The sequence below is a fragment of the Ovis canadensis genome, chromosome 18 (assembly GCF_042477335.2).
Source record: "Ovis canadensis isolate MfBH-ARS-UI-01 breed Bighorn chromosome 18, ARS-UI_OviCan_v2, whole genome shotgun sequence".
Lineage (NCBI taxonomy): Eukaryota > Metazoa > Chordata > Mammalia > Artiodactyla > Bovidae > Ovis > Ovis canadensis.
The window spans coordinates 40,957,272-40,966,484 of record NC_091262.1 but is presented as its reverse complement, the minus strand read 5'-3'; positions in this window follow the sequence as shown (position 1 = coordinate 40,966,484).

Here is a 9,213-nt window from a genome sequence, read left to right as displayed (position 1 = left end):
ATGACAAACCTAGACAGTGTGTTAAAAAACAAAGACATCACTTTGCCGGCAAAGGTCTGTATAGTTAAGGCTATGGTCTTTCCAGTAGTCATGTACAGATGTGAGAACTGGATGATAAAGAAGGCAGAGCACTGAAGAACTGATGTTTTTGAATCGTGGTTCTGGAGAAGACTCTTGAGAGTCCCTTGGACAGCAAGGAGATCAAACCTGATCATTTACTGGAAGGACTGTTGCTGAAGCTGAAGCTCCATTACTTTGGCCGCCTGATGCGAAGAGCGACTCATTGGAAAAGACCCTGATGCTGGGAAATATCAAAGGTGAAAGGAGAAGGGGTAACTGTAGAAGAGATGGTTAGATAGCATCACCGACTCAGTGGACATGTGTCTGAACAAATTCAGTGTCCTTGAAAATTACATTATTTCATTTTCTTCTGGCAGAGTCATGTTCCATTGTGTACATGGGTCTCTTTTTCTTTATCCGTTTATCTCCCCGTTGACAATATGTTTATTTCCATTTTTTTGGCTATTGTAAAGTGTAGTCCAGTGCAAACTCGGTTGCATGTGCATTTCAAAATGTTGTCTTCTTCTCAAATATTCCTTGGAGTGCTTCTGCAGGATCTGATAGTAGCTTTATTTTTTTAAGGCAGTTCCATTTTCATCTCTATGCTGTTTTTATCTTTTACCTGCTACAAGCACCATAAATGGGTTCCATAGTCTCTGCCTTTTCACTGTTTCTTCTCTGCAGAATGTTCACAATGGCCTTTCACACTGGTGCAGAATGATCCCTCATTATGCTCTTGGCTCACACATCTCTCATAGATCACGATGTTCAGCAACTTGGGTATTTTTTAAAACAGTATGACGAGAATTTACAGTTGAAAGTATTTTTCTTGAAAGTCTGCCAACTTTTAACTTGTTTTGATGGGATTCCCTTGAAAATTTTTTAAGGTCATGTATCATTTAGATCCCAGCACTGCTTGTGAATATGAAGTAACCTAGAGCAGTATTTTTAGGTTGCTGTTTTGAAAAATGGACACAAGGCAGAGGAACACCTTCATGCCCAAGTTTTATTACTATGGGATCCAAGGCCTGAGTTGTAGTCTTAGAGCCCAGTTGTAAACTAGAGTGGAATATGTGAGAAGAAGCCACCCAAAGCTTGGGTCTCTTTAATACTTTTGTTTCCCCTAATAATATGTATTTTTAATTGGACTAAAAATGACTTACAAGGTTATGTTATAGGTGTACAAAATCTTGTTCAGTTATACTTATTTCTGTATATATTCATCTTTTGGGTTTTTTAAAAAAATCATGTAGGTTATTACAGTGTGTTTAGTCCAACACTTTCTCAAGTAGGCCCATGTTGATCACTTATTTTTTATGTATTTGTGGGTATGAATTATTTTCTCCCTCCTAATTTATGCCTTTTTTCCCACCATTCCCTGTGGGTGACCATAAGTTTATTGCCTAAGACTGTTTATTTCACATGTCAATAAGCTCATAGTACTGAAGCACCTTAGCATGCATGCATGCAGTGAGTACCTATTTCCTGTACATGACATCATATAATAATTCCCTCTCTCCATCTAACTGACTTTACCTAATGATATTGCCTCTAGATTTATCTGTGTCCCTGCAGTTGACATTATCTCATTTTTTAAAGTCAGAACCGTATTTCTTTGCATGCGTGTATTCCTTTTTCTTTATCCATTCGTCTGTCCATGTACATTTGCTTACTTCCATATCTGGGCTATTTTGTGAACTGCTGCAGTGTGTGCTTGTGTGCACAAGTTTTCTAAAGTCTGGTTTTCTCCACATACACTCTCAGCAGTTGGGCTGCCAGATTATAGGGTCTGTCTGTCTCAGCTGTTAAAAATGCACATCTACATATGTCCTCCAATGAACATTACCAGTAAACATTCACCAGCACTATCTAAGGGTCTTTTTTCTTCACCTGACTCTCACGTTCTTTGTCTCTAGAATTTTTGAGAGTGATCTTTTGGACTTCTCTACGGCCATACATTGTTGTCATTTTGATTTTCCTGTGTCTAATTATTCACCTGAGAACCTTTTTCTGTGCTTTCTTAAGAAAAACTTATAGACTGTATTTACCTCTTGGTATTTTCTTCTGATAGTTTGACCTTTTTTGCATCTTTTATTCTTTAGCTCTGGAGACTTCTTGATATCAAGTGTCATTTAGAGCCCAGCAATATTTGTGAATATTAAGTATTCAGAAGCAAAACCTTTAAGGTTGCTGCTGTGGGGAATTTCCAGAAGACTGCAGGACATCCTTATGCCCAAAGGTGGTGACCCTGTCAGTGAGAATTTTAGACAGTTTTAATTGGGGTCTGTACAATATTCTGGGCTTCTCTGGTGGCTCAGACGGTAAAGAATATGCCTGGAATGCACGAGACCTGGGCTTAATCTCTGAGTTTGGAAGATCCCCTGGAGAAGGGAATGGCTACCCACTCCAAGATTCCTGCTTGGAGAATCCCATGGACAGATGAGCCTGGAGGGCTACAGTCCATGGGGGTCACAAAGAGTTGGACACGACTAAGTGACTAACATTTCAGACAATATTCTGGTATGTACTTGAACCAACACCCAAAAGTTTATTTTAACGATGTGGTTTGCTTACCAGTAGCGTAGGAGCGTTCCATTTTCTCCAGTCCCTGTTACCCTGGTATGACATCTCAAAACTGAAAAACTCTTAATTGTTGATAGGTATATCAATTTCATTTTAGCTCAGTTTGAACAGAGAAGCAAAAATATCAGGGGTGAGATGTATGAAGAGAGTAACATGGAACCTTGCAATACCATATGTAAAACAGATAGCCAATGGGAATTTGCTGTATGATTCAGGGAACTCAAACAGGGTCTTTGTAACAACCTAGAGAGGTAGGGGAGGGGGGTAGGAGGGAGGTTCATGAGGGAGGGGACATATGAATACCTATGGCTGATTCATGTTGATAGTTGACAGAAAACAACGAAATTCTGTAAAGCAGTTATCCTTCAATTAAAAAATAAATAAATTTTAACAAAATCAGGAGGGCTATTTGTTCAGGTTTCTTCAGGGAGGAAAATGAAACTATTAGAAGGCAAAGTACATGCAGCTTATGGGCTCATTGAGTCAGTACTTTTTGCAGAAAAATTCTAATTTTTTTTTCAAATTTGACCTTTCATTCATATAACAACAAATAACAGAATAAGAAGAAACTAATTTGAAATGATGGCTTGTTTCTACCCAGAAAATCTGAATACAAAGGAACCAATGAGAACTGCAATGATTAGGGTGCCAAGCTCTTAATAATATTTTAGGTTTGCAAATAATAATTAGTATGCTTGCAATTTCAACTATATTTTTATTCTGATAAAGAATATACTTTTTCAGAGGCTTCTAGTGTGGTCGCCTCCTGCTGGAAGCCTGGGATGCTGGAATCAGGTCACTTCCTGTCTGTCTTTACAGGACACTGGGCTGCACTCTAAGAAATTCCTGGATCTCCCCTGGATCCTGACCATCATGTGTCTAGAGAAATTGGTAATGTTGTTTTGCCTGTTGAGATGTTTAATGACAAGATTCTTTCTTTCCTGGTGTGGGTGAAGTGTGGAGCCTAGTGATGATTTCTTCTTCAAGAAATGTACATCCTAGTTCCCACAAGAAGGTAAGCCCCCTGTCCAATGATGAGAGACCCTGCATGTGTGTGACCTGTGCCTCCTGGGAGACCAGCCCTAAACTAGTTTGAACCTGACCAAGTTCCATCTACATGGTAGGTTTGCTACTGCTAAGCCGCTTCAGTTGTGTCCGACTCTGTGTGACCTCATAGATGGCGGCCCACCAGGCTCACCCATCCCTGGGATTCTCCAGGCAAGAATACTGGAGTGGGTTGCCATTTCCTTCTCTATGGTAGGTTTAGACCTCTCTAAGTCTACACTGATGATGTTGAGACTTGACCATGCACTTTTTACAATGAGAACATTTAGGCCTGACTGTTCTGTGTGCGCTGGGACGTGGAGACCCGGGTGCAGGCCTAGTCTCTGTCTGGGAAACTCCGTGCCTGCGTCTGAGCGTCAGTGCTCAGATGTCTGGACTCTGGGGCTGGGTGGGCTTCTCTGGGAACCGTGCCCTCCTCAGTGGGCTTCCCTGGCCCTCCCGAGGGTCAGTGCTGCAGTCGGGCTCCTAGTCTGTCCCCTGCAGGGTTCACCTCCTGGAGACCCCTCAGGTGGGCTGCCTGGTAATCATTCCAATGTTCCAGCACATTCAGGTTGAGTAGGGAGGCAGGCTCACCTGGTGAATTGATCCCAGGGCACACGGATCAGGCAAAAAGTCAATGGGCAGCAGGTGAGGTTGCTGCTGTGATCTCCTTCCAATCGGCCATCCCTATTCAGCAGAGACCAGACTTACCCCTCGTCTTCCAGCCCTGCACCTCGTGTTTGTCTTCTCAACACCTCAGTAGAACAAGAAAGGACTGAGCCTGCCAGAAACAAAGCAGTGTGTTCAACGTTATCATGACAGCCATAAAAACAGTGAATATCATATAGAACCAAAAGGAAAAGAGGAGGTCTTCCCTGGGACAAGCGTGGGGAGAGGAGATTGACTCTACACTACTTTATGTCTTCCCAGGAGGTTACAGGAGCCCACTTGTTTTCACCTTAGGGGCCCAACCAGCAGAGACCTGGTGTCCTAACCAAGGGTCGTGGGACACCAGGTGCAGAGTCTGGGGATTGTGTGGTCTTACCCCCTCCACATGGGACAAGATCCTGTACCTGAGACCACATATCTGGTCTTTATCTGCAGTGTGTCCTGTCCCCTCTGATATTCCCAACATCTGAATTGAGGGTGTTGCCCTGATTAACTTGTGGTCCTTTTTCTTCATCTTGTTGCATTCATGAGGTCAGGCACCTTAGTGGGTTGCTACTGTGTGTTCTGCTGAGTGAAAACCTTTGGAGGTGTCATATTAATATCATAGCATATCACATGTCTAATTCATAGTGTCACTACTATCTGATTTCCCCTTCACCAAGCTCAGCTAATTTCTTTGTAATTTAATTTTTATTTTATAGTGGACTAGAGTTGATTTCCATTGTTTCATTGGTTTTATGTGTATAGGAACTTGATTCGATTTTATATAGAAGTATATCTATTCTTTTTTCCATTTTTTTCCTCATATAGGCCATTACAGTTTTTTCAATAGAGTTCCCTTCTCTATTCAGTAGGTCCTATTAGATTCTCTGTTTGATAAATATTAGTGTTTATATATTAATCAAAACTCTTCATTTATCCCTCCCTTTTAACTTTCTTTTGATAATCAGAATTTGGTCTTTATAATCTGTGAATCCATTTCTGTTTTGTACATTAGTTCATTGGTATGAATTTATAGATTCCATCTGTACATAATAGGATATTTTTCCTTTTCTCTGACTTACCCCACTTGGTATGAAAATTTCTCAGTCCCTCCATGGGGCTGCCAATATCATTATTTCATCCTGTTTCATGACTGAGTAGTAGTCCAGTATATAGATATACCACATGGTCTTCATTTTTCTGTCAGTGGACATTTCAGTGGATTCTATGTCTTGGCTGTTGTAAATAGTGCTAGCCTGAAAATTGGGGTGCACATGTCATTTTGAGTGATGAACTTCTCCAGAACTAAACCTGGGAGTGGGATTGCAGGATCATATGATACCTGTATGTTTAGCGTTCAAGGAAATTCTTGCTGTTTTCAATAGTGTCTTCATTCACCATTTACATTCCCACCAAGATGGTGGGAGGATTCCCTTTTTTGTACTTTCTCTGCAGTATTTATTCTTTGCAGATCTTTTCCATGATGGCCATTGTGACCAGTGTGAGGTGATACTTCATTGTAGTTTTGATTGACATTGATTTAATAGTTGCTGATGTGAAGTATGTTTCCATGTACTTTTGTTACTTTACACCTTGTGAGTATAATTTACCTCTTGAATCTGCTTTCCTGAAAGTTGGCCCTGTTTGGAATTCTTTTCCGATGATTTACCCCAAGACATTTCTTGAGTGTGGGTGTCCGTTTACAGCCCTGTCAGACTTGTGACTATTAAGATCCGTCAGCACATTTTTTATGGTATATATATTTATCTGAACCAGCTAATTTCTCTCTGCCCCCTTCAACTTTCTTCTTTGGTAACCATAAGTTTCTTTTTTAAATCTCTGAGGCTGATTCTCTTGTAAAAAGTTCATTTGTATCCATTTTTCAGTTCAGTGGAGTCTCTCAGTCGTGTCCAACTCTTTGCAACCCCGTGAATCGCAGCATGCCAGACCTCCCTATCCATCACCAACTCCGGAGTTCACTCAGATTCACGTCCATCGAGTCAGTGATGTCATCCAGCCATCTCATCCTCTGTCGTCCCCTTCTCCTCCTGCCCCCAATCCCTCCCAGCATCAGAGTCTTTCCAATGAGTCAACTCTTCGCATGAGGTGGCCAAAGTACTGGAGTTTCAGCTTTAGCATCATTCCTCCCAAAGAAATCCCGGGGCTAATTGCCTTCAGAATGGACTGGTTGGATCCCCTTGCAGTCCAAGGGACTCTCAAGAGTCTTCTCCAACACCACATTTCAAAAGCATCAATTCTTCAGTGCTCAGCCTTCTTCACAGTCCAACTCTCACATCCATACATGACTACTGGAAAAACCATAGCTTGACTAGACGGACCTTAGTTGGCAAAGCAATGTCTCTGCTTTTGGATATGCTATCTAGGTTGGTCATAACTTTTCTTCCAAGGAGGAAGCGTCTTTTAATTTCATGGCTGCAGTCACCATCTGCAGTGATTTTGGAGCCCAAAAAAATAAAGTCTGACACTGTTTCCACTCTTTCCCCATCTATTTCCCATGAAGTAATGGGACTGAATGCCATGATCTTTGTTTTCTGAATGTTGAGCTTTAAGCCAACTTCTTCACTCTCCTCTTTCACTTTCATCAAGAGGTTTTTAGTTCCTCTTCACTTTCTGCCATAAGGGTAGTGTCATCTGCATATCTGAGGTTATTGATATTTCTCCTGGAAATCTTGATTCCAGCTTGTGTTTCTTCCAGCCCAGTGTTTCTCATGATGTACTCTGCATATAAGTTAAATAAGCAGGGTGACAATATACAGCCTTGACGTATCCATTTTTAGGTTCCACCGGAAACGATATCCTATAATACCTGTCTTTCCCTGTCTCAGTTCACATAGTATGCTCATCTTTAGTTTCTTCCCTGTAACTGAAAATGGTGCCATCTCATCCATCCCTCTTTATTTCTAAGTAATATTGCATTGTGTGTATCCACATCTTCTGTATCCATTCATCTGTCCTTGTACATTTAAGTTGCTTCCTGGTCTTTGCTATTGAACCTACTGTTGCTGTAATCGTTGAGGGGCAGGTATCTTTTAAAACTTTTGTCTTCTCTGGTCTATGCCTAGGTATGAATTGCTGGATTACTTGGTACTTTCGTGCTTAGGTTTTTTTTATGTTTAGTGTTTTAGAGAACTTCCATAGTGTTTTCCCTAGTGGATGTACCCATTTATATTCCCACCCATGGTGGGAGGGTTTTCTTCTCTCTGCAGAATTTATTGTTGTAGAGTTTTTGAAACAATCATTCTGATTCATTGGACAACTGATTTGCCTTTCTCTAAGAACTAGTGATGCTGAAAATCTTTTCTTGTGCTTTATAGCCATCTCTATGCCTTCTGTGGAGAAATGTGCATTTAGATCTTGGGCCAATTTTTTACTGGATTTTATTGAGCTTTATGAGTTGTTTGTATGTGTAGAGATAATTTTCCTGTGGCTATTCTCTTTTGCATGAATTTTTTTCTATTCTGATCATCTTTTTCTTTCACTGATAGTTTCCTTTGTTGTGAAAATGTTTTTAATATCTATTATGTCCCATTTGTTTATTTTTGTTTTATTTGTACTGATTCTTAGAGGTGGATCAAAAAAGATCTTGCTGCATTTTATGTCAACATGTGTTCTGCTTTCTTTACTCAAGGGTTCCATTGTATCTGTCCTTGTGTTTAGACCTTTCATCTACTTGCTGCCTATTTTTGTGTTTGGTGTTAGGGAGTAGTCTAATTTCATTCTCATTTTCATGCTAAGGAACCTGCCCAATGTCCTCCAAGTGGCTGCTACCAATTTCCATTCCCAGCATCAGTGTAGGAAGGTTCTCTTTTCTGTATACCCTTTCCAGCATTTATTGTTTGTAGCATTTCTGTCTATGGCCTTTCTGACTGGTGTGAGGTGATACCTTGTTGAAGCTTTGATTTGCATTTCTCTCATATTTAGTGATGTTGACATCCTTGCATGTGATTTTTTAAAACAGTGTGAGTTAAACTTACTTATTCAAATTGGCTTATTGAATGACTTCTCTGTTTTAATGTTTTTCCGATGACCTCCCCTAGGACATTTCTTGAGGGCAGGTGTTTTTTCACTTAAGCCCCTCAGGCCTTGTGAATGTTAAGTGCTCAGGAGCATCTATTTTAAAGTGGTTGTTATGGGAAATGGCCACAAGGTGGCAGCATGTCTTTATGCCCAACTCCTTACTGAGGAAATAGAGCCTTGGGGAAAGTCGTGTTCCTGGATTGTCAATTAGAGTGGAAAGTGCCAGAAGAAACACTTAAGGCTTATGTCCCATTCCTTCTTTCTTCTTTACCCCTATCCCTTGGCCAAATCCCATTTCCTGAAACACCACTCTGTGGAGAGTGATGCTGGGAAAGATTGAAGGCTGAAGAAGAAGGGGATGACAGAGGATGAGATGGTTGGATGACATCACTGACTCAATGGACATGAGTTTGAGTAAGCTCCGGGAGGTGGTGATGGACAGGGAGGCCTGGAGTGCTGCAATCCATGGGGTTGCAAAGAGTTGGATATGACTGAGCGACTGAACTGATATGATATTTATATTTCTCTTTTTGACTTACTCTGTATAATAAGCTCTAGGTTTGTCCACCTCATTAGAACTGACTCAAATGTGTTCCTTTTTATGGCTAAGTAATATTCCAGTGTGTGTGTGTGTGTGTGTGTATACACACACATATACATACATACCACAGCTTCTTTATCCATTCATCTGTTGATGGACATCTAGGTTGCTTCCATGCTCTAGCTATTGTAAATGCTGCTACAGTGAACATTGAGGTACATGCATCTTTTTCAATTTTGGTTTCCTCAGAGTATATGTCTATTGCTGGCGACGGAATGAAACACCAACACTGCAGA